Source organism: Suncus etruscus, chromosome 13, assembly GCF_024139225.1.
Source record: "Suncus etruscus isolate mSunEtr1 chromosome 13, mSunEtr1.pri.cur, whole genome shotgun sequence".
Classification (NCBI taxonomy): Eukaryota; Metazoa; Chordata; class Mammalia; order Eulipotyphla; family Soricidae; genus Suncus; species Suncus etruscus.
In genome coordinates this window covers 4,704,934-4,731,932 of record NC_064860.1, presented here as the reverse complement: position 1 = coordinate 4,731,932, position 26,999 = coordinate 4,704,934, and the positions used below count along the sequence as shown (strand labels likewise).

General features: G+C 38.2%; 1 protein-coding gene across 1 annotated transcript in view; it reads left to right on the top strand.

The window, feature by feature from the left end:
- Positions 1-13,515, top strand: part of PDE1C (phosphodiesterase 1C) — a 266,847-nt gene extending 253,332 nt beyond the window's left edge. Inside the window, exon 19 of the mRNA XM_049785275.1 lies at positions 12,825-13,515. The gene's annotated coding sequence lies outside the window, so the exon portion shown is untranslated. The remainder of the gene's footprint in view (positions 1-12,824) is intronic.
- Positions 13,516-26,999: the final 13,484 nt, after the last annotated feature.

The window sequence follows — 26,999 nt, the reverse complement described above, 5'->3', positions numbered from 1 at the left end:
CAGTCTACCCTAATGTAGACATGGAGACTTCTAGAACCAGATCCCATAATTCTTGGGACTCTCCAGGGCAGTATCTGCCTACACTCTAAAGATCAGGTGGCTTTGGGGATCTGAACAGTGTCAGATGCCTTAATCCCTGTGCTATCTTTCCAGCTCCTTAAAGCACGTTTTTATACATTTATCCCAATTATGTATCTTAGCAAATGATCAACGATTAGTGACTCCCTATATGAGATGACCAGATTGTCAGCTGCCCTAAGAATACCTTGAAAATACTAAGTCAATCTGAAAATAAACTAGGACCTAGGCCAGTGGATTACAGCTAGGTTAAACATTAAGATCGCACGCTATTGAAAACCTACTAATGCTTGATTTCTTTTTTCTTTATTAATGACTTTATTTAAATAGTTTAGATACACGAGTTGTTTACTTTTTAATTTTAGTTATGCAATGTCCCAACACCCTTTACCAGTGTACATTTCCTACCACCAATGTCCTCAGTTTCCTTGTACCTGCATATGAGGCAGAGATTCTCTCTCTCTCTCTCTCTCTCTCTCTCTCTCTCTCTCTCTCTCTCTCTCTCTCTCTCTCTCTCTCTCCTCCTCCTCCTCCTCCTCTCTCCCCCCCCTCTCTCTTTCCTCTCACTTTTTCTCCCCCCACCCCCACTTCATTGTGCCCTTTTAGACACTCTGGTTTGCGATATTATTACTAAGGGGAATCATGATGCCTTTTTTATTTTATTTTATTTTATCTTATCTTATTTTATTTTTTCTTTGGGGCTACACCTGGTGATGCTCAGGGGTTACTCCTGGCTATTTTGCTCAGAAATCGCTCCTGGCTTGGGGGACCATATGGGATGCGGGGGGATCAAACCATGGTTCGTCCTAAACTAGCGCAGGCAAAGCAGATGCCTTACCGCTTGTGCTATTGCTCCGGCTTCCTGATGCTTTCAAGCTTGCTCCGCAGATAGCAAATCACTTGCCTCTTTGCTCTGCCAAGGGAAACATGAAACCAGTAGGTTGTTTTCATTTTCATTTTAAAGAGTTAAAGCCCTCAAAAAAAATGGAGAACTTTGAAAACATAGGCAATGGCTTAATGGTTCTATTTTTAATACAAAGTACCCTTGGAATGTTTAAGAATAGATCGTGACCTTAGCCAACACCACACCTAATGTGCATGTTTGAATAGTCATTTTCCAGTTGAGTTCATAGTGCTAAATTGAATTACTACAAAGACTTAAAAGAGACTTAAAAGGCCTCTGTATCTTAGAAGGTCAGTGAATTTCCAGGTTGGGAAAGTTTGCTGCAACTGAATTTACCTGAAATTTGTAAAACTTGCAGACAATTTCTAATTTGTAGGAGTTGCTCAGGAGAGAAGATTATGGAGGCAGCATCCACAGCATCTACATTGAGTGAACTGATCACCATCTAATGCTGAGGCTTCTTTGTTTCCTTAGGTTAAGTCCTTTAAACTTTGGGTCTTCCTTCCTCCTTTCTCCCTTTTTTCCTTCCTTCCTCCCTTCATACTTCCTTCCTCCTTCCTTCCTTCCTCTCTTTCTCTCTTCTTCCTCCCTTCCTTCCTCCCTCCTTTCATTTCTTCCTCCTTTCCTTCCTCCCTTCTTTTCTTCCTTCCTTCTTTCCTTCCTCCCTTCCTTCCTTCCATCCTCCCTCCTTCTTTTCTTCCTACCTCCCTCCCTTCCTTCCTTCCTTCCTTCCTTCCTTCCTTCCTTCCTTCCTTCCTTCCTTCCTTCCTTCCTTCCTTCCTTCCACTCCTTTTCTTTTTTATTTCCTTCCTTATCTCCTTTTTTCCTGCCTCCCTTATTTTTTCTCTTTCTGTCTTTCCTTCTTTTTTTCTTTTATTTATTTTTTTCTTTCATCTTTCTTTTAGCTTTCTTTTAGAGGAAACTGACTGGATCTGTCACCTTGTGCCCTCTATCTTTTGTGTGGTCATCAGTAAATTCATTCATGGACCACTATAACAAAAATAGTGGGAAATTATCTCTCTGGATAAGAACTGGGTACTGACAGGAGATGAAGTGGTTTGCATGATACCCCTTCACTAACAATATTGCAAACCATATTCACTAAAAGGAAAACAGAAAGAAAGTGAAGAAAAATGCCATAGAGGCAGATGTGGGGCAGGGAGGGCAGAGCAGAAAATAGGAATATTGGTGGTGGTGGGAAGTATACACTGAAAAGGGATAGGTGTTATAACATTGTATGACAGAAAATCAATCCTGAAAAACTTTGTAACTCCCTTGCAGTGACAATTAAAATGTATTTATTATAATTTTTTTTTCAAAACAAGTTGGTTTAGGATGAAAACTGACTTCCTGGAATGTTTTTGTTGTTGCTGTCTTTTGCTAAGGAGCCAACTCAGCAAGGGTTATTTCTGACTCTTTACTAAGGAATAACCCCTGACAGTATTCTGGGGAACATATGGGATTCTAGAGGATCAAACTCAAGTGAGCCACATGCAAGGCAAACACCCTCCCTGCCTTACTGTCCTACTATGACTCCAGCTTTTGAGCACTGGGATTTTGAAAATCTCTACAAGTGATGCTCAGGTGCAATCATGGATATAGCCACAGAGTTAGAAATGGGCACTTAAGATTTGAAACAATCAAGATTCTTGATCGTTCATTTCCAGTGGCCTACACTTTTGGGATATCCATTAGAATTTCAGGGAATTAGACAGTTAAGAACCTACTGTCCAGAATCTTTGTCTAGGGGCCAAAGCAATAGCTTAATGGGTAGGGTGTCTGTCTTGCACTTGGCCAACCCAGGACAGACTCAGGTTTGATCCCTGGCATCTCATATAGTCTCCGAGCCTTCCAGGCTTGATTTCTCAGGGCAGAGCCTGAGTGCTACTGGGTGTGGCCCCAAAACAAAGAAACATAACAGATTTTTGTCTAATTCTTCCCTGAACCATTAACACAGACAGAAATGGGTGATGACTTATATTGGGGGCAGGGGTGATGAATTGCTTTTGCTTTGTTCAAAGTATGATAATAGGCATTAAAAAGAGTATTCAGGGGCCGGTGAGGAGGTAGGGTGTTTGCCTTTCATGCAGAAGGATGGTGGTTCAAATCCTGGCATCCCATATGATCCCCTGTGCCTGCCAGGAGCGATTTCTGAGCATAGAGCCAGGAGTAACCCCTGAGTGCTGCCAGGTATGACCCAGAAACAAAAAAAAAAATAAATAAAATAAAGAGTATTCAATAGTTCTGTAAGATATAGAAATATATATCAAAGTGATAGAAGAAACAAGGTGCTATTTTAACTTGTCTAAACTGTGGACAAGTTTATTTTATAGATGATAGGCAGCTTCTGAAATCAGTCCATGTGAGTGTGTCTGATGCATAAATGCAGATGTTTTGTTTTTGTTTTTGATTTTTGGGCCACACCCAGTAGTGCTCAGGGTTTACTCCTGGCTATGCTCTCAGAAATAGCTCTTGGCTTGGGGGACCATATGGGATGCCCGGGTATCAAATCACAGTCCATCCTAGGTCAGAGTGTGCAAGGCAAATGCCCTACAACTTGCACCATCACTCCAGCCTTAAATGCAGATGTTTTAATGTAGAGTAGTGGTTTAAATTAGCTTTGGCAAGTTACTTATGCACTAAAAGCCTCCATTTTCTCATATACAATGAGAAATATAGTAAGAATAATGTTTGCCTCCTAAGATTATAAGAAAAATGGAAAGATAATTTCCCATTATTGTTAGCATTGTGTCTCTTATACAATCTATGACAGATATTATAATTACTTTACCATGACCGATCCTGCAACAGAAATCCCAGGCTAATTTCATTCTATCCTCTAGGGAACTGATATCAAAACTCATGAATGATGTGTGTGTATCTCTTTAATGAAATTTCTTTTCTTGATATTTTACTATATCTCATCATATTTCAGGCAGGTAACACACAGAAACTGATGTTAGAAATAAAATATAATGCAGGGCTTCTTTTTCCATATCAAATAACTTTTATGAAGAAATGCTCATTTTACTTTTTAGGGTATGTATTCCTTATGAACGCATAATGCTGATAGAAATACCTGTTAATCGAAGTGTTTTTTTTCTCCATAAAGGTAACGCGTGACATTGTCTTTGAAACTGAAGAAAACACATAGGAACACTTTTCTTTTCTCTTCTTCTTTTTTTTTTAAATGTCACCTTAAAATTTCTTTAAGCTCAGAGAAATCAACTTGCTGCATTTCGAGTTTGTACCTTGCAGTAGAGATTCAGAACTTACCAATATTGTATTGATAATGCATTATAATTTAGTGGCTCCAAGAGATCACACTGTTGTTCTTAGGGATTAATAAGAAACGTCACCATTTGTCACCCCTGAACAGTCCTGGCATAAAATTATTATTTTAATCAATTAAGTACAACCCAAAAATTTGAAACATCTTTTCCCTGCACATCTATTATATTTAAAATTATACTGAAAATAGAAATAGACTTAAGTAATTTTAAGCTTAAATGTAATAGTCCCCTATTATACTTTCCTCAAAAAAGTAGCTACTAAGAAAAATGATTACAGATTATTACAGAGAGAAAGAGATACAGAGACAGAAAGGAATAAAGTAATGGCTTAAAAAAGAAGAGAGTGAGGGCCCAGAGAGATAGCACAGCGGCATTTGCCTTGCAAGCAGCCGATCCCGGACCAAAGGTGGTTGGTTCGAATCCCGGTGTCCCATATGGTCCCCCATGCCTGCCAGGAGCTATTTCTGAGCAGACAGCCAGGAGTAACCCCTGAGCACCGCCGGGTGTGACCCAAAAACAAAACAAAACAAAACAAAAAAGAAAAGAGTGAAAGGGATGTTGCAAATTTTATCAGAAATAAAGTTGAAATTTAATGAATGAAGATGGAAACGCCTAAGTTGTTTTGCCCACATAAGAAACTGACATGAAATAAGTAAATGTAAAATAAAAGATGATGATGTGTCCATTTTTGGCTTGTCTTTTTCTAAGCACATTGAAAGGAAAATAGAGAACTACCTGAAGTGCAGCCAATGAACAAAGATCTATATTTCTTTACCAGTTTATTCGACCCCCCCTCAATACACACACACACACACACACACACACACACACACACACACACACACACAATTTTCTAAGCAAATTACTCTAAGAGAAGATTAGACTCTGAATGTTTTGCAAAAGGCTAAGGCTTCAACTTGCTGATAATAAGGGGCAAGATTCTTTTTTTTTAGATTTTGACATATTGTAATTTATTTAATGTCTCTCTTTTTTTTTTTTTTTTTTTTGGTTTTTGGGCCACACCCGGCGTTGCTCAGGGGTTACTCCTGGCTGTCTGCTCAGAAATTGCTCCTGGCAGGTACGGGGGACCATATGGGACACCGGGATTTGAACCAACCACCTTTGGTCCTGGATCAGCTGCTTGCAAAGCAAACACCACTGTTCTATCTCCGGGCCCTTAATGTCTCATTCTTAATCTCGCTCTTTCTCTGTGGGATGGGAATATATCAAGACTTTTAGGTTCATGAAAAGTATCCTTTCAAATGAGAAGAGTGAGACACCATTCTAGTATCTCAAGAATAGCTTGAAAGAGTCTACAAGAAGCCAGATGAGCAATTCAAAAGAGAGGCTCCATTCAACTTAAAATGACCCCTTTATCCCTTGTTTGATTTGCCTATATGTCAGATGATATTTCTGTACAATGAAGAAGGGCAATCAATACATAAGAAACAATTGGAGGTTTAACCTCTCCCTAACCTGCATTTTCAAATACTTCCACTATCATAATGGGAGATTATTTCCTATATGTGGGTTCAATTCTATTTGTATTCACTCTATGCTTAAGTTTTTGTTCTATCAGAATTCCTACAAATAGTAAATGTTTCTTTATGCTGGGAAGTGGGAAATTCAATACTTTAACTGGGTTTATACTATGCAGCAAAAATAAAAAGAATCTGAAGAGGCCAGGTAATTCTAAGAGCAGTAGATCTCCAAGCCCAGACATACCAACAATCAGCTTTTAATCAGAAGCTATCTCCTGTCTCTACTTCATTTTCCATGAGAATAAAGTTGTTTTTGTTTTTGTTTCTGGAATTGATTTGTGTCCCAACCTCTTGTTTCCCCCTAAGATCAAGAATTAAGGACTCTAAGATCTTGGGGCCGGCGAGGTGGTGCTAGAGGTAAGGTGTCTTGCCTTGCAAGCACTAGCCAAGTATCAAGACCGCAATTCGATCCCCCGGTGTTTCATATGGTCCCCCCAAGCCAGGGGCAATTTCTGAGCACTTAGCCAGGAGTAACCCCTGAGCATCAAAAGGGTGTGGCCTGAAAAAAAAAAACCAAAAAAGTCTATATTCTTTGATGGATGTATTTCCATGCCATGACAGGGCCATTTTCAGGGTCATTACAACTTGTTAACATGAAGGGTAAAATTGTGTGAATATTTTGGAGCTTGTAGTAATTACATCACGTACTGTATTTAACTATTTCATTCTTCTATTAGCAAGTCACTGGGGGTAACTAGAATGGGAACCCAGTGAGGGTAGAAATTTTTCTTTCTTTGGTTCACAGTTGTATTAAAACACCCAGTAGGTACTCAATGAAGTTGATGAAAGATATTGATCAATAGAAAGATTAGTCAGCTGTGATAGTTCTGAAATGTACAATGAAAACTCATTTCACCGACTTTCTGTACTGCAAGATTTTGTAGCAGAACCATGATGCATGATTTTGTGGAGAACATCTGTAGCAGTATACTTCTTTTTGAAATGCCCACTTTTGAAACCTGGTCCCCTTAGAACAATTACGAATTATAAATGACCAAAGCTATGAAATAGCCAGGTTGATAAAAAAAAAAAAGCTGCCCAGTGAAAATCACTGCTATGATTATTTCTATAAGCACTTTCAGATTGCCCTATGTACTTAATTATATTTTAATCTGTTTTTTATGAGTGTCCATATAGGTTGTCTCTAATCTTTATGCTATTGTTGGTATTAGAGCCATTCACAGTACTGCTCACAATTTACTTCCAGTTGGGAAAGTGGGACTTGGGACTCATTCCTGGCAGTACTTAGGGAAACCTAGCAATGCTGGCACAGGGCTGGGTGTCCTGCTTGTAAAAGATATGCTTGAGATTATGCATGGAGCTGTCTCTCCAATCCTGTTTCAACTCTTTCACTTGATTATAACAGAGACCATACAGTTTCTGTTACTGTGAGACATTTGCAAGGCTGATGTTTCATAAGGGTAACATTAAGATGTAATTAGATGCTAATATTATATCCTACTAGATCTCTCCCCCTAAATCTTTGCTCTTCAGACTTACCAACAGTGTATCACAGTCCTTTGTGGGCCCTTTAAGTGAAGGGTCACCCTTGGAGGCAGAATTTAGCACCCAACTTATTTACACCTGTCTTCTAATAATTATATTCTTCCCTTTGTGGCTCTCGTGCTACCTTTTCCTCCTTGGTTCAGTTTTACATTGTCTCACTGACTGTATGTTCCAACATGATAAAACAAAGAGAAAGTGTATGTGGGGCCTGGAAATGGGAGTCCCAGCAATGGGAAAGAATCCACTGGCATTTAAGGCACTTGATGTCCTTCGGTTTATAGGTCTGTAGGTTAGCTGATGTTCTTGTATTCTCAAAAACTGATGGTTTAAATATATTATTACCTTAGATGGTAACCCCATATTTTTTTCTGTTGCAGGCTTCCATCGAGGACAATGCATCACATTTGGTCCTCTCTTGTTAAGTTCTTCTTGGTTGTGACACATGATAACACTTACTTGTGGGGAAGAGAATGTTTGGTCATTCCGTGTGACAATTTTGAGTAATACTAGCCATATTGCTTATAGCATGTCCCTTATTTATGATGTTTTTTATCATTAGGTGAGGTTTTATGTTTAAGAGGAAGACTGAAAATAAAATGATATTTTCCTGATGAAGTACCTGTTTTCATCGCAGCTGCATGCTATCTATTGACATGAATTTTGGTTGAAGTATTTGTTATATTTCACTGTAAAGTTCCTTTTGCTATACTGTCCTCTCTGGAGGTTTCTGACTATGTCCAACATGGAGTTGGGCTTCTTCCTCTCTGACTAATGAGTACATACATGTATATTTGTATTTTTTTTTGGTCACACCCGGCAGTGCTCAGGGGTTACTCCTGGCTCCACACTCAGAAATCGCTCCTGGCAGGCTTGGGGGACCATATGGGATGCCGGGATTTGAACTGATGACCTTCTGCATGAAAGGCAAATGCCTTACCTCCATGCTATCTCTCCGGCTATATTTGTATTTTTTACTAATGAGTATATGTCTATTCTCCTACAATTATTGACTAAGGCTTTTATGTTATCAGTATCAAATTTATACATATATATTATAAACATGGATTAGTTATCATTTAATGCTGTTTTATTTATTTTGTGGATCAAATCATTCACATTTTGGCTGTCTGGGGATCTTTATGGTTCTGTTGTTTTGGGTTCACTTTTTTTCTTTTTATTTCCCTTGAAAGCATAACTATCTTCTTACTTGAAGGCACTCCACTTTTATCTTGCTTGCTTTGTTGACCAGTTCCATTGTTTATATTAGGATCACTGACTCTATTGGAGAAAAGTTTTAGAAAAACAAGGTCTGGATATTCTCAGGCACCTTTTAAACTTCAAGTTCAGAAAGCATTTTCTTTTTTTATGCCCTTTTAGCTAAAAGATCAAGAAATTAAATGTATAACAAATCATATGCATGAATGATGTGTATTTGTTTTAAAATATCCCTCTAGGGGCCAGTGATTCAGCAGGTAAGGCCCTGGACTTTTATGCAGCAGACATGGGTTTGATTTCCAGAATACTATATAATATCCTGAGCACCACCAGGAGTAATTTGTGAAGTCAGAGCCAAAACTGACATCAAAGCATTGCCCAAATATATAATCTCAAAATAAAATAAACTATTCCTACAAATATGAACATGTATATGTGCATATTATGTTATGAATCAAAAAGAATATTTAAGGAGCTCAATATTATGCTCATCAATATTAGATTTTACATGAAATCATACTGACAGATCCACTCAAATACATCAAACACCACATGATCTACTCTGGCTCCTTTGTTTTGCTTATTTGTAAACTATCTAGCATTGAGGAACTTGGCTCTGAACTGCTAGTACATGTTTTAACATAAATGTTTCTTTCATTTCAGTACACATAAAGATATTAAAGTCATCATATAGCTAAACTACTCATGAAGGAACTTCATCAATTCTTTGTGCACTTTTCTTATCTTTTAGTGGAAGAGAGCCCACCCATACCCAGAGTTTCTTAGTGATGTCTTCACTCTTTTTAGAGATGCTCCTATACTTGTAATACAGCCTTATTGTTTCTGCCTTCGATTCTGCCATTCTTATATCTCCCATTATTTTCTAAATTCCTGTCAGATTTATTTTTTAATTTTTTATTATATTATTGCTTTAGGTTTTGTCTAATGCATTACAGTATCATTTGGGGTAGTTTTCTGCCCTAAAATTCCCTGTGTTTCACACAATTTACATCTTTCTCCTCTCTAGGAATCCTGAAAATACCTCATCTTTTTGTTTGTTTATTTTGATTTGAGGCCATCCCAAGCTTTGTCGTGGAATCAAACTTATGTCAGCAGCAAAAAAAAAAAACACAAAAACAAACAAACAAACAAACAAAACAAAAACAAGCACCATAGCTGCTGGAATCTCTACTTCCAGTTTCTCCTCTTTTTAACATTATCTTTATTTTCTGTTGTGAACTTTAAAGAGACATTCCCTCTTTTGTTTTTTATTTTCTTTCTATTTTTTAATAACTTTACTTCCTGTCATCCTGAAACAAATGTATTATGATCAGTTATGTCAACGATGTGATGCATTTTTTAATAAATTAAAATATAAGCAGAACCACAAAGTATGCACCATTTCACACTGGCTTTGCTCATTTAACTATGTGCATTTAAGATTCTTCTATGTCTTTAACTAACTACTCATTTGTATAGTGATTATGAATTTTAACTTATATAAATTATGAGAAATCCAACTTTTTTTTTGTTTTGTTTTTTGAGCCACACCTGTGACACTCAGGGGTTGCTCCTGACTATGTGCTCAGAAATCACTCCTAGCTTGGGGAACATATGGCGCACCAGGGAATCGAACCGCGGTCCATCCTAGGCTAGTGCGTGCAAGGCAAAACACCTGCTTAATACACTGCTTTATAGTTTATTATTTAAGAAAGGTATGGGGGAGTTGGGGAGATTATATCCTTATTTTAACTTCCTAATTTTATTGCTATAAAATGCACAATGTAGAATTTTCTGTCTTAATCATTTTATAATTTAGAATTGTGATTTTCAGCATAGTTTAATTATTATTGTTTAACTGCGCTTTATGTATATCCTGAACTTTATGTCTTATAAAATTAAAAATTCTAATCCAGGTGCCAGAGCAGTTGTGCTAGAGTAAGGCATCTGCCTTGCAAGCGCTAACCTAGAATGGTCTATGTTTGATCCCCCAGTGTCCCATAAGGTTCCCCCAAGCCAGGAGTGATTTCTGAGCTCATAGCCAGGAGTAACTAACCCCTGTGCATCAGCTGGTGTGGCCCAAAACAAAAACAAAAAATCCTAATCACTTTTCTACTTTCTGTTTCAATTATTCTAAGTTCTATTCTAGTTCTCTGGGTACTGCTCTAAAGCAACTATATTAACTACTCCGTTTGCTTGTTTGTTTGTTTGTTTGTTTGGCCAAACCCCATGGCTCTCAGGGGTTGGTCCTGACTGCACTCCATAATCATTCCTGGCTGGTTCGGGGAACATATGGGATGCCAGAGATAGAATCCAAGTTGGCTTCGTGCAAGACAAATGCTCTCACCACTGTGCTATGGCTCCAGCTCCTAACTACTCATTTTTTTTTTTTTTTTTTTTTTTTTTGTGGTTTTTGGGCCACACCCGGCAGTGCTCAGGGGTTCCTCCTGGCTCCATGCTCAGAAATTGCTCCTGGCAGGCACGGGGGACCATATGGGACGCTGGGATTCGAACCGATGACCTCTTGCATGAAAGGCAAACGCCTTACCTCCATGCTATCTCTCCAGCCCCAACTACTCATTTTTTTAACCAACAAATAATACTATTGTATAAATGTTTCATAATTTGTTTAGTCATATAACTACTGAAGAAACATCATGATTGCTGAGTTTCTTGCAATTGTAAATAAATATCTATAAAAGTTGATGTACTGAATTAAACTTTTTAAATCAGTTGAGTAAGCAAATATCAAAGGACAGAGCTGCTGAATTATATAGTCAGACTACATCTTGCTTCACAAGTAACTGTAAAACTCTTTTGTATAATGACTATAATATTGTACACTTATATCAATAAGAATGAGAGTTCCATTTACTCTTCATCCTACCGACAACTAGTTTCATTATGTTTTTACTTATATTTTCTGCATTCTACTAGGCATTTAGTATAGAACACAGTTGTTTTACTTTGTAATTTCCTAACGGCAAAATCACTTCACAGAAGCCTGAATGATAGTACAGGTGCTTGTCTTGAGCAAAGCCAACCCAGAGTTCAGTCTCCAGCACCACATAGGATCCCCTGAGCCCTGCTAGATAGGATCCAAGCAAAGAGCCAGGAAACTTCCTTCAGCACTGTCAATTATGGTGAAAAAAAAATGCAAAATATGTGACCTGACTTTTTTTTTTGCCATACATTTATTGTCTTGATGTAGAAGTATCAAGGAGGGTCTCTGTTTTAGTATAGGGTTCCTGGGTTCTTCAATGTTTTAAATAAGGAAAATATGAAGTAATAAAATGCTCATACTTGGAGCTGGAAATGGAAAGACTTATTGGAAAGTAGAAGGGGAAAGGAAGGAGACTCCCTAGTTGAGGAGGGACTTAATATTACACAAAATTAACTAAGGCTCATTTTGTGGAGTGTTTATAGAAAAACTGGATTTTTGTGTTATTGTTGTAGAGAAAACAGAGAAATTCAAGAAGGGGTTGTGTCTGCTTCAGCACTTTTAAATGAAAATTGGACTCTTTCATTTCTTATAGCCTGACAGTGCTATAGAGAATGTGTGGATCATGAAGAATGGTTGGACCATTTACCATAGGTATTGTCCATTAGTTTCAGAGTAAGCCCAGACTTGAATGTTATGGTGTTGTGGAATTAGAGCAATGTTTAAAATGTAAGACAAGATGAGGTTACATCAAATGGAAATGCTGGCCAGGGGAACCCAGACTTTCATTTCCAGTCTTTGCTGTCTTTTCATTTCTGATCTTCCAGTCTTTTACTTTTATTTAAATAGTTTTTCCGTTTTTATGAAGGTAATTGTTCTTCTCATATTTCATAAACATGTTTTTTGCTTATGTGTTTTTGTTTATATTTTTTTCAATCATATGTTTTTACTCACTTATCAGGACCATGTGTCCCCTTGCAGCTCTAAGAGTTGAACACACAATGCTGTTTGCTATATTTTTCTGCTCACTTATGTTTGCTTTGTTGCTCCCAGAGTGATCCCAAAGCTTCCTTCCACTTTGTATCTGTTTATTATTGTCAAAGAAAATTTATATCCAGGGGTCATTGCCATCTACCACCAGGAACTTGTCTTTATGGAAGTGAATGACTCAGGTTGATACTGTACTTGTGTGGCCATCTGCAATCAGACTCATTGATAGTCTGACCCTCTGTATTTGCCATCTTTTAAGCAAATTGGAATGAGGGTAAGGCAGTTGCTCATAGGCCCTAGACTTTTCACTCACTGCAATGCTAACAGTTGTCTGTCTTCCTTTGCATGGTTTCCAGTGATAAAGCCACCCCTGCGCCACTTCAAACGTCCTGCTTATGCCTCAAGCTCCTATGCACCTTCGGTTCCTAAGAAAACTGATGAGCATCCTGCAAGGTACAAGATGTTGGATCAGAGGATCAAAATGAAAAAGATTCAGAATATCTCACATAACTGGAACAGGAAGTAAGTTAAACAGAAGTGAGAAAATAAAGAAGAGGTACTCCCCACCCCAATCCTGCCCCATCTCCTCTCAACACTCATTGGACACTGCCAGATGTGCCTGCACCATTCTGGAGGACCTTGGGGACTGGTGACATCATGATGGACTCTTCCAACGCAAAGTCAAGGCTGGCTGTAATTTTCTCCTTTGTTAATTATATTCTGCCCAGTTGCTAGGTTTGAAAGTCAAGACAGACTCAGAACAAATCAGTTAGAGGGTTGTCTTTCCTGGCTTTTATTGAAGACTAAATTGGACTAAAATTTAAATAATGCAACCTTTTTAGAAAAAAAGGGAAGAATTTTCTCCCATTGCAACTGGCTCTTCATTCCTGAAACTGTCCTTATACAGATAAGATTCTCCTAGGTGTCCTGTTTAAGTACTTAAATGCATTTCTGAAAACATCTTTTTCAGTTTTAAATATGATTAAAATTTAAATAAACAGAGTGAATTGCAAATCAACCATTGAAGAATTTGTGTTCAAAGCAATGGTCGTGCTTCTGAACATAACGACCTGAGAAGAGAAAGAATGTATGAATTGTTGGGTTTTGTGAATAAAGACAGCACAAAGCAGGGAAGAAGAAAAAAGACTTTTATTTTGTTCCTTCTCAAGGCTAGAGTATGAGTATTTTCAGGAGATGCAGTCAACTTTACTTCCTCTAATCACATTCTTTTATCCACAGACAGTGGTTTAAATCCCTGGGCTGCCCAAGTCTCAAGAAACAGCAGATTTGAGGTTCAACCCATCATGAGCTCTCATAACAGAAGGCTGTGGTCTGCCATCTCTAATTTGAATTTCTGAGTTGCAGGTTTTTCTATGTATGTTTGGAGATCTTTTAAATTTATCCTCAGTTTAAATACAGCATATTTGAAGATCCCAGTGACTTCCCTTGTTATTGCTGGATTAGAAATCTGTAACCCATTTCTCTACCTGGTGGCATTTTCAGTCCTTTTTGTCCCTTACAGTACAGTTTTAATTCAGGGACTAAATAAAGCCACAGAAATGCTCATCAAAGGTTCAAGGTCAGAGTAGCTTTTGCTCCATTCAGAAACAGACTAGGACAGTGAAATGATTTCGATCTGGCATCAGGCAGATCAGAGCTTTTGTTCCATCATATCTTATAACAAGCCTTTGGATGAATGGTGTGATATTTATAAAGCTTAATTTTGCTTATGTATAAATTGAGCTTCTTAATAACCATGCTGCCTTATGTGCCACAGATTAAGGGTCTTATAGATTCTGGCTGTAACTACTGAGGCTGGAAAGAGAGGTACATATCACAGGGAATTGTGAGTAGTCCACACATCCTGCCAACTCTCCAGGACATGCTATAGGAGTGATTCCTCACCCTTGACCCTGGCTGTCTTTGCAATTCACACCTGATAAGTTGCTATTTCACAAGTTGAGTCAGTTGTAGAGTTGAGCATCCATTTTGTTCCCAAGCAATTTATTTATAATGTATTTTCTGATGGTATTTCAGAGAAATTTAATGACTATATTTTTTAAAAAATCCACTGTGAGTTTTGGTAGGAAAACAACTGTAATTCTAACTCCCACTTGGGACTTCTCTGTAGGCTGATAGTGACTACTATACCTAAGTTATGGAAACTCAACAGATAATTCTTGCCTGTCTAGAAGCAAATGCCTTAGTGTTTGCTACAAAAGGTCATTTGGACACACAATAAAGCTGCCCGGGGTGGCCTCTTGGTCACCCATATGAATCAACCCAGAAATAATATCCCACACTTTTTTCTCAATACTGTTAGTCTTAATTTTTGAGTCTTTAACTCCTCAATGTGGCTGGACTTTCTTAACTGTGCTTCTTGACTTCAAAGAATTGACCCTGGGAAAGAAAATCAACTTCACTAATATTTCACTTGAGCAAATACAGGTAGGGAGACAGCATTTCTTGTAAAGCACCTATCATAATGTTTCATACTAGATTGTATAGAAATACCAAACTACATTGTCATAGAAAATAAAAAAGATGCTTTAAAAGACTTTTTCAGTTTGTGCATCATCTTTTTTTTTCTCCAGAGTCTGAAATTTATTTGAAAAGAATTTGATTCCACTCCCACCTCTACCCTCCACTCCCATATATGGTATTTGGCACCATTCAGTCCTGAATATCTTGTTGAGATGAATAGTAGAATTTGCCCTTTTCATTTTGCTTCATGGTAGTAGCTTTTAAAAAATTTCTTTCTTCTTCTATCACAAACCCAAATAACTTAAGAATACAAGTAAACTTTAAAAGCTAGGTCATGGATAAACAACTATCTTATCTCTTATCATCTCAACTCATATCATTCCAGTCTAAGCTGAAAGCTAGTGGTTAAAGACTGGAACCTCATATCATTATTAAAGAAAAACTATAATTTTATCTTGGTCCTGTCTTTTGTCTGCTCTGTGAATTTTTCCAAGTTATACCATACCTCTGATAGTTTAACTTTCTCTTCTGCAAAATGAAAAAGATAGTAGAACTTCTGAAAATGGTAGTAGAATATGAAACAGCATAACAGCTAACCACATAGTAAGAACTCAATATTAGCTATTTTTCTTGGAGAAACTGTAGTAAAAAGAATGAAAGCTTGTAAGTTAGACCATATAATGTCCTCATTAATTATAAAGATCATGTAAATAATTAATATTCCTCAACTTGAGTTTAAAGAATGAATAATGTCACATACCCACTGGCATCGATTTCTATGAGCGCTGCACAGTAATATAAATTCCAACATTTATTGGTGACCAGCATCATTCATGCTCCCTCAGAGCAATAACCCATTGGAGTCCTTGTGCCTCCATATATTTCCTGTAATGGTCATGTCACCTCACTCCCTCTGGCTGTTCCTTCTCAGTGACAATTTATCACACTTGATTTCCAAAATCCAGTGCCTTTACTTTCCCTCAGCTCCACCAACACATACTAATTAAACAGACTTTAACTGTAGATTTAGAATGATAGCACAGAAGAAACAATTGCTTGGAATAGAATTTTATCAATAATTATTTTGTTTTAGATTTCTCACTGGCTGGGTTGTTAGGTCCTGATTTGTCCATTTTTAGAATTTTTATTCTACTGAGACATATTTTTGACATTCACTAGGGTTTTCTTTTTTTTTTTTTTTATTGAGACCAATGTACATTACAAGTCTTTCCGTTTCATTTCAGGTACTTAGGACTGTGAATTAGGGCCATTCCCACCTCCAGTGTTGACCTTTTTCTGTCATAGTTCTGAGGGTTCCTATGAATGAACAAAGCTGTCTATTCTTTATTTCAAAAATCACACATTCTGTACGGATATTTTTATGTTTAATATTATAAACTTACCCTTCCTCTACAAAGAACATAGGTTATGTGTTCTGCTTATACAAGTACACACAAAACAAACAAACAAAAAAACCAGATGCTACAGACTGGCAATTTTTCTCTTTGTTGTAACTACAGTCATTATAAGAAAGAGAAAACACATGTTTTTCTCTCACCTACCATTACTACCCTTCTATCTTGTTCAGAGTAAACATCCACATATTCTGGCTGGTTCTGTGTACTTTTCTGTGTAGTTATAAAAGCAATTTGACTTTGCAAGCCAATACTGTTCCAGCAAATAGCTCATGAGATGCTTATCCTCTTCTTGCTCTATCTTCCCACTATAATCCAGGTAAGTCTAACCAAGAGTTCCTGCACTGCACTTTTGGAATAAAAAAAATTCAACACTGCTATCTCTGTGAGAGGAAAGGAAAGGGTTAACGTGATGATCAATTCTGTTTTTTTTTTTTTTTGTTTTTTTTTTTTTTTTAGTCTAGGACCTTATTTATAAGGTAATTTGAGTACTTCTTATTCTTCTGCAGAATTTGAATTTATTTTTCCACTGGGTACTACCTTCAGCAATTGTATCCTCTTTAAACCATTTTTTTAATTTTTTTAAATGTGATTGAGCCAATATTTGGACTTTTAGGAGTCTGTCAAATGAGGTCAGAAGTAAAATGGAAGAGAGTTGGAAATGGGTGGAGGATTAATGGAGGATTAATGAGATGAATGGTTTTCAGGTTTAGCCCTGTGGCCCACACAAAGCTGCCTAATTGAGGCTGGAGAATTGAGGCTGAAGCATCAGAGATGGAGTAGGTAGGTGATAAGTTTTTGTTGTTGTTGTTTTGGTTTTTGGGTCACACCCAGCAGCACTCAGGGGCTACTCCTGGCTCTACACTCAGAAATCACCCCCGGCAGGCTCGGGGGACATATGGGATGCTGAGATTTGAACCACCGTCCTTCTGCATGCAAGGCAAACACCTTACCTTCATGCTATCTCTCCGGCCCTGATAAGTATTGTTTTCAAAACTAAGAGATTTCTGGGCATCCAAGGTTCTTTTTTCAAAGAACATGTTTTCATGTGCATTTTACAATTAATAACTATTTGAAATACTGTATTTGCTTCTGTATGTTAGTGTCTATAGGGTTCCAGAGTAGAAAGACGAGATCACACAACTGGAATAAAGTTTAATACTTTAGTCAATATGCCAACAAACCCTCCAGCCTGGCCAGCCAGAGCCATCCCCCAAAGGAGATGAGCCTCTCCCAAGGTCATTGCAATAATCTGGGTAAGGAGAGAGGACCATGATGAACCCTCCCAGAGTGGGTAAGAGGCCATATGCACAAACCTTATATTCCCTGCAAGGTGGTCCTCCCATCAGTCCAGAGGAAGCCAATATGTTGTCTGGACCACTGCCTCCATTATTATGGCCCTGAGTGCCTCTTTTTCTCTAGTTTTTGGACCAGGAAGAGGTCTAGGGTTATAGGGATTACACTGGCACCTGGGGCAGGTAAGCTGCTGACTCCTTCCTCAGCTGGTGCTCCCCCACTAGAGTTAGACTAAGTACATTCTCTTAAAGACCCTACTGATATTAGGCTAGACAGCTCAGGTTAACAGCACTCCCAAAACTCTGCCTGAGACCTCCAACCTTAGCTTCAGGGTCCAGCTCCCTCTATGCTGCCAGGAGATTTCCCTGACACATGCTTATGCCCTGCAGAGAAAATCCCTCTCCCCACATTTTGGGGGACTCCCTTCTTAACAAACAAAATGAGAATGCTCTTGAGGCAACTTCCCTATCCCAGAACCCAAACCCATGGATTAGTATCCATTTCATGTAACACTTACACCTCAGTAGGAGCAGATTTTGTAGAGCATAATCAGAAAACTCAAACAAATCACACCAAGTCAAAGTTTAGGAGAGGAATCCCCAGTGACAGTCTAACCTACCATCCCCTGTCCATAGTCTGGGTAAGAGGGTATCATTCCTTTTTATTATTTTTTTTAATTTTTAATATCTTTATTTAAACAACTTGATTACAAACATGATTATGGTTGGGTTTCAGTCATGTATAGAACCAATGCAACATTCCCATCACCACTGTTCCAAATCTCCCTCCTCCCCACCCCACCCCTGTCTGTACTCTAGACAGGCTTTCTACTTCCTTCATTCATTCTCATTGTTAGAATAGTTCTCAATGTAGTTATTTCTCTAACTACATTCATCACTCTTTGTGGGGAGCTTCTGAGGGTATCATTCTCGCTAGTCATCCGCAATTGCTGCAATCACTGCTACAGTTAGCAGGAGCACCAGGCCTGTCTGCCTTCTCTCCTGATCCTGTGAGCTGAGTCAGCTGAATCTGAGAGGTTTCTTCTTTTTCAGGCTGTGACTCCACAACTAAGAAAAGGAGGTTCCTGCATCCTCTTTAATCCTGCAACTTAAACAGGTGTTGAGATGAAGAAAACAACATAGAGCCTCAAACTCCGGTTGCCTTTCCTGTGTTGGGTCAGACAGAAATGAAGAATTCCCACTTCCAGTGATGATTCTTTTACCCTTCACATTAATTTTCTGCTCCTTTCCTTATACCACCCATCTTTGTTAAATGTCAGTGTCCGATGAATTCTTGCTACTTGCCCCACCTGTGGGATACATAGGCATAGTGTAATTTCCAAATGTCAATGACCTTAGCTTGTTGAGTTCCCATGGCCCTTCTTTGCCCTAATTTCCCTGGGAGCTTTTCCAGATGACCTTTCTGTTCCGTATTTTCCCTAGAGATTTCATCACCTTAGAAGTCATTAAAAGAGAGTGTGGCTGAAGGTCAATTTTCTATAACTTCTTCAGGCTGGAAAGGGATTGTAGTCTCCCTAAAAAGGGATGAAATCTTATGTTACCCTAAATGAGCGGTTAACTGGTTCAGTTCTGCAGTCTCAACATCTGAAAAGGATCAGATCAATTAGACAGGGGAATATTACTTAAGCCAATCAGACCCTGGAGTAGTAAATGGTACAGTTTTGTCCTTGTTCTCTGTAATGATAATAAAAAGATAAACAGAAACCAAAGCATCATAGAATTATCAATAAACACAGCTCTGAGTGACTTTTCATTTTCAGGCTGCTTTCACTGGTAAAGTTCTAGCCAGACCACTGATTGCATTCACAGCTTTCAGTTCCTTTTGATCCCATCTAACTACAACTAGAAGCACAGAGGTTTCACAAAAGTTTTTAAGTTAGGCTCACTAACCTAAGTTAGGCCCACTAACTTAGGGTCTTAAGTTAGGCCCACTAGGATTAATTTAATTTAATCAGCTACAAAAATAGCTTTCCACATTCATCTTGAACCTTACCAGATATTTGAATAATTTTGGCATGTTCCTTTGAATAAATACAGCAATGCTGGAGAAATCTCCATCTGGGGCACCCCATTATTTATAGAGAAGTTCTGAGAATTGGTTAAGGAGAGAGCATGTTGTTCACCATTACAAGACACAATATTTTACCTATCACATCACGATAACACAGGATTGGCTGATGTAAAGATGAGATATTTAGTTCAGCATGAGAATCTGAAGGATGGCTTGGGCATTGTACCCTCTGTAGGATTTTCCTAGAGGTCGCCTGCTTCATCCCTCTTGAGTTCGGAGAAATCCTGACCTCTGGAACTTTTCTGGAGGCTGAGAGCCGAGCCCAGGCGGTGGCCAGTCAGTGTAGATCCAGAACCTTGTAGAAGATCTCAGATTTTCCCAGGTCATTCTATCTCGATGGCATACTGGTCACTTCATCCAAGTGCTTATGGTACCTGCTTGTCACACAACCTCAACCCTTTTCAACTCTGTTCCCCTGAAAGAGGGCTCTGGAGTCTATTAGCTGACTTTTAGATTTTCCTATCTGCATTAATGATCCCCACTACAGAGAGAAAAGCTTCCTGCCTGTATGTATGCAAATCAACATAATGCCATGAAACATTAAAAATACTGAAGGTGGGCCCGGAGAGATAGCACAGCGGTGTTTGCCTTGCAAGCAGCCGGTCCAGGACCAAAGGTGGTTGGTTCCAATCCCAGTGTCCCCTATGGTCCCCCGTGCCTGCCAGGAGCTATTTCTGAGCAGACAGCCAGGAGTAACCCCTGAGCATCGCCAGTTGTGACCCAAAAACCAAAAAAAAAAAAAAAATACTGAAGGTACCAAGAAAAAAGAAAAAGCAATGTTTCTCAATTTACAAAACAAACAGAATAACCATTATGAGTATAATTTAAACCCCAATTTTATTTATTTTTTTAATATATAAAATCTTTGATTTCTATAAAACCATGATTACAAGTATGATTGTAGTTGGGTTTTAGTCATGAACAGAACACCCCGGTACCATTTCCACTACCAATGCCCCCTCCCTCTTTCCAAACCCTTTGCCTGTATTCGAGACAGACATTTTACTTCTCTCACTCATTAAGACAGTCTGATAGTTGTTTGTGAAGTTCTTTCCTAACTGCACTCACTACTCTTCGCAGTGAGCTTTATATTGTGAGTCAGTTCTCTAGCCCTCATCTCTATTGTCTCTGGGCATTATTATAATAATGTCCTTAATTTTTCTTAAAACCCATAGATGAGTGAGACTATTTTGTGTCTACCTCTCTCCCTCTGACTTATTTTACTCAGCATAATAGATTCCATGTACACCCACGTATAGGAAAACTTCATAACTTCATCTCTCCTAATGGCTGAATAATATTCCATTGTGTATGTGTACCACAATTTCTTTAGCCATTCATCTGTTGAAGGGCATCTTGGTTGTTTTTCAGAGTCTGGCTATAGTAAATAGGGCTGCAATGAATAGAGGTGTGAGGAAGGCATTTTTGAATTCTATTTTTGTGTTCCTAGGGTATATCCTTAGGAATGGTTTAGCTGTATCATATGGGAACTCAATTTCCAGTTTGTTAAGGAATCTCCATATTGCTTTCCATAAAGGCTGGACTAGATGGCATTTCTTTTGTTTTGTTTTGTTTGTTTTTTGGGCCACACCTGGCAGTGCTCAGGGGTTACTCCTGGCTGTCTGCTCAGAAATAGCTCCTGGCAGGCACGGGGGACCATATGGGACACTGGGATTCGAACCAACTACCTTTGGTCCTGGATCGGCTGCTTGCAAGGCAAACACCGCTGTGCTATCTCTCCGGGCCCTAGATGGCATTCCTACTAGGAGTGAATAACAGTTTATGTCACAGTATTAACACAATAGGAATCTTAATATTTCTAGAGAAAGTCAGTCAGAAGACCCACTAGGTTGTTCATACCCTTAGTGTGGGTAGCTGATCAAAAATTCCTGAGGAAATATTATCAGGCCCACTGAGAAGTGTTTTCCCTTAAGTGCTGGAAGTTTCCTAAGAGATCTCTCACCAATTGGCCCACTGAGTCTTCTCTCACAGTATGGATAATTGAGTGAGACATTCTGTTAATGAAACTGACATTCTGCTTCCTTTAGTACAAACATTTAATATATATATTAATATATACAACATATCACTTCCTTCTGTGTGTATATAGGAAAACCTTTCTCATCTTAACATAAGGATTTTTACAGGCAATATAACCTTGATTAAATTTAGCTTTGCCTGGAATACTCAGCATCAAAAAAACTTCAAAAGTTTCTTCTCTCCCTGTCTTTGGACAGCATAGCAGTTTGTAACAAAAAAGGATTGCTTTGTTCAGGGACTTCCGTAGAAACTTTGAATACCCACTAACTAATCTACACTCCAAAAAGGCTTGGCCAGGATGGAAGAGGGATATTAAATTTTACTAGGTATAATTCTGTACCCATTTCACATAGTTTATCTCTTTCAAACCCAGACCATAGGAAGTTAGTTTTAGCCCCTAAGCTAGAAACCTGTTCCCCTAGGAAAAGGAAATTTGTTATAGGAAATCTGGCTTCTTGGTAATCTCATAATTTACATCTATATGACACTTAGGGCCAGCCAGAGAAAAACTACTTTGAAATGTGAAACTTTACCTTCCTTTTATCTTCTGGACTCCTCTTCCTTTTATCTTCTGGACTCCTATCTGAACTATAATCTAATTCAAGATTACAAACCATCAAGGGCAGGGGTCTCAAACTCTCAGCCCGCAGGCTGTTTGCGGCCCTCTGTACCACATTTTGTGGCCCGTGGCCGGCCTTCAAATATCGCAGTATTCGCGATTATTCACTTACTGAATAATCACAATAAAAATTGCATTAGTAAGAAAAAAATCGCATTAAACATTCACATACCCCGAGCAGTTCCCTTCGGGGTATGCAAATGTTTAATGCAACTTTTTGCGATTTTTTTCTTACTAATGCAAATTTTTATTGCAAATATTCCGTAAGCGAAATCCCTTATGCGGCTCTGCCTCACCCCGACTTTGCCTCCTGCGGCCCCCAGGTAAATTGAGTTTGAGACCACTGACCTGGGGCCAACGATATTGTTTTAAACATCAAACAATGTACACTGATAATTTTCTGTACTTTGCACAGAAAGAAAATGTGAACATTCTTCTCATAAGTGTGATTTGCCTTTTACAACTAAAATACTCCTAGCTTGAAAATTAAATTTGTAACTCGCTTGCCAGAATGTGTTTCCCCATGCATTCATTGTGGGGACTCATTTCTTCATATTTCATTTTCGCCTCTGTACTTGTAATTCTCACTTCCCTGAAGCAAGGATTCATTGAAATGCTGCTGGAACTGCAGAATAGAAGCAGGCTGAAGCAAGTTTCTCTCTCTCCACATCCCTGCCAGCACTTACTGTTCTTGTTCTTTGTGATATGTGCCAGTCTCTCTGTTATGAGATGGTACCTCATCATTGTTTTGATTTGTATCTCCCTGATGATTAGTGATGTGGAGCATTTTTTCATGTATCTTTTGGACATTTGTATTTCTTCTTTGTGGAAGTTCCTGTGTATTACTTCTCCAGTTTTTATGGGGTTAAAATTTTTTTCTTGTTAAGATCTGTCAGTACCTTATATATTTTTGATCATTGCCCTTTATCTGATGAGTATTAGGTGAATTTTCTCCCAATCTGTGGGTGGCTTTTGTATCCTAGGCACTATTTCCTTTGAGGTTCAGATGCTTCTCAACTTAATATAGTGCCATCTGTTTATCTCTGCTTCAACTACTTTCCTCCTTGAGTGCTGTTTCCTCCTTGAAGATGTGTTTAGTCTCAATGTCATGGAGTTAATTACCTACGTCTTGTTCTATATACCTTATGGTTTCAGCCTGGTATCAAAGTCTTTAATCCATTTGGATTTCACCTTTGTGCTTGGTGTTAGATGAGGCCTGAGTTCACTTTTTTGCAAGTGGCTAACCGGTTGTACCAACACCACTTGTTGAAGAGGCTTTACTTGCACCATTTTGGATTTCTTGCCCTTTATCAAAGAATAGTTGATTGTATGCCTGCAGAACATTCTCTGAATACTCAAATCTATTCTACTGGTCTGAAGACCCATTTTTATTCTCATTCCATGCTGTTTTAATAACTATTGTTTTGTAATACAAGTTAAAATTGGGGAAATAAGCTTTGTTATTTCCTTCTGCCTACCTATTTTTAGTTCCTTATGTTTATCATTTTTTAATTTTATAAACTGTGTCATTAAGCTATTCATGTAAGCCCCATCTTCCTGTCTGATGTGTGCTTGCTAAGCTATAAATTTTCCTCTCAGTACCATTTTTGCTGTGTCCCATAAATTCTGATAATTTGTGTCTTTATTGTCATTTGTTTCCAGGAATATTTTGATATCCTCTTTTATTTCATCTCTTACCTATTAGTTTTTCAGTAGTGAGATATTTAATTTCCAGGTGTTAAAGTTTTTCTTCTGTGTTCTTTTGTATTTAATGTCTGATTTAAGTGCCTTGTGATCAGCAAAGTTAGTCTGCACAATTTCTATCCTCTTGATTTTATGGATGTATGTTTTATAGGCCAGCATGTGATCTCTCCTGGAGAATGACCCATGTGCTTTGGAATAGAATGTATATCAAGGTTTCTGGGGATGTAGTGCCATGTATGAATAGATATATGTACAACATGTTTATATATATATATATATATATATATATATGTACTAGTCCACTTTCTTCCATTTCTCTTTTCAGAGCTAGTTTATTTTTGGGATTTCAGTCTGGTTGACCCATCAAAGAGTGACAGGGCACTGTTGAGTTCTCTCACAATTATTGTGTTGTTATTGGTATCTTCTTTCAGATTTGACAACAATTTATTAAACATTTAGTTGATACCTTATTGGGTGTACATATGTTTAGGAGTGTGAATTTGATTAATACAAAATGTTCATCTTTGTCCCTTACAACTTTTTTGAGTCTAAAGTTTGTATCATCTGATATTAATATGGCAAGTCCAGCTTTTTTAAGGGTGTTGCTTCTTGGATGATTTTCCTCCAGCTTTTGATTTTCAGTCAGGTATATTCTGATTATTCAAATGTGCTTCTTTTATGTAGCAGAAGGTTAGATTCAGTTTTTGATCCATTTAGCCACTCTTTGTCTTTTAACTGGTGTATTTAGTCCATTGATGTTGAAGGATAATTGTCATGGGATTTAGTGCCATCTTTTTGTATAAGTTTGGTGTATCTGTTAGTTTTGTCTTTAAAGTAGACCTTTCAGTTTTTCTTTTAAGTCTGGTTTTGAGTCTGCCAAGTTTCTGAGCTGTTGTTTATCTGTGAAGCTATGCATATTTCCTTCAAACCCGAAAGTGAGTGTGGCTGAATGCAGTATTCTAGGTGAAGCATTCATTTCATTGAGTTTTGTCACTCTGTCCCATCACTGCCTTCTGGCCTTGAGTTTTTTTTTTTTTTTTTTTTTTTGTGACAAATCTTCTGTAAATCTTAAGGATGCTCCTTTGAATAGGATGTGTCTTGGGATGCTTTTCTTTGGATCTCTTTAGCTGGCACTTTTCTGGCATGAAGAATTTGGTTGCATGCAGTCTATCTCTGGGTATTTCTCTGAAATAATATCCTTGACTGCTGATTCTTCTTGGGAATATTCTTTCTGGGTCTCTGGGACTTCAATGATTCTTATTTTGTTTATGTTGATCTTATCAGACTTCTATTTTCATCTGTTCACATTCTTTGAGTAATTTTTTAATTGTGATCTGATCATTTTCTTTAAGGCTTTTTTCCAATCTCTTCTGCTGTATAGAGTTGTTATGATCTCATCTTCCAGCTCATTGAGTCTATCCTCAGTTGCTGTTACCCTTTCGTAGATGCTGTACATTGAGGTTTTCAATTCGATCTACTGAGTTTTTCAGACTTGTTATTTCAGTTTGGAGTTTTTTTTATTTCTACCTCACATATGGCTTATACCATGTGGTCCTTACAAAATGACGTCTCTCCCTGCTCAGAACCTGAGAAGAAACCAGCTATGAGTCTTTACAAAATGGCATCCCTCCTTGTTCAGAATTTAAGTCCCAACAGTCTAGCTGGATTTTCTATGGATGTTCATTTATAGCATGAACTGTTTTGAACATTTCAATAAGAGACTCAGCTTCTGTCAGAAGCTCCCTGACACCAGATTACAGAAACAATCCACTTATCATTTACTTTGAACACCACCTTTTTTTATGACTTGCTGAATAAAAGGAGACTCCAATGTGAAGAAACAAAGATGAAAGGATGCTAAGTAAATATGAAAATATAGACAAATGGGTTCAGTCCAAGTTGCTGAAAAACTGAAAACATTCATCATTGCTCTATTATAATAGATATTTAAATTTCTGTAAATGTTCTTAGGGATCCCAGGCATTTGACATGTACTATAGTAATTTTAATATAGTTTTTTCATTTAATATAGTAATTTTAATATAGTTCTCATTTGTTATTTTTGTGTATGTGGTTTTGGGACACACCTGGTGGTGTTCAGGTGTGCTCAGGGTTAATGTTGACTACACTCAAGAATAACTCCAGGTGGTTGTTCTAATCACTCCTTGTGAACAATATTGATGACTGAAATTGAACTAGTTGGCTGAATCTAAGGTTACCTGTCCTACTCTCTTTGCAGCCCCTCAGTTGACTTCTTAAAATGTAATTGCTTATGTGTTTATAATGGAATTGGCCAAAGACCAGCCCCTGTTGAACAGGCCTGAAGCAGCAGAACTGCAAGGATTAAGAAAACCAGACAGCAGGCCAGAGTGGTGGCGCTAGAGGTAAGGCATCTGCCTTACAAGTGCTAGCCTAGGACGGACCTAGGTTCGATCCCCCGGTGTCCGATATGGTTCCCTCAAGCCAGGAGCAATTTCTGAGCTTATAGCCAGGAGTAAACCCTGAGCATCAATGGGTGTGACTGCTCCCTCCACCCCCCGCCAAAAAAAAAAAAAGACATAAGAGAGAAAAGCATTAACTCAAGGGGATATCATCCTCGTGGAATAAGAACCCTCCATTGTAAAAGCTACACATGCAATATCTCAACCCAGGGAAAGAGGTCTGGAGAAGGGGTTGCTGCAGGAAATAATACAAACCATCCTAAGTCATGCGTGGTTGTGTAACTTTCTGTCACATAGAGCAAGAAAGAGAGCTGCCTGCTACAACTGCAATTTTTATGGAATATAGAGACCACTTCTGGGTGGGCGAGTAAGGACAAAAATCCTGCCTTGACCCAGTCCCTCCCATATATGCTTGAGACATGTAAAACAAGATGATAACTA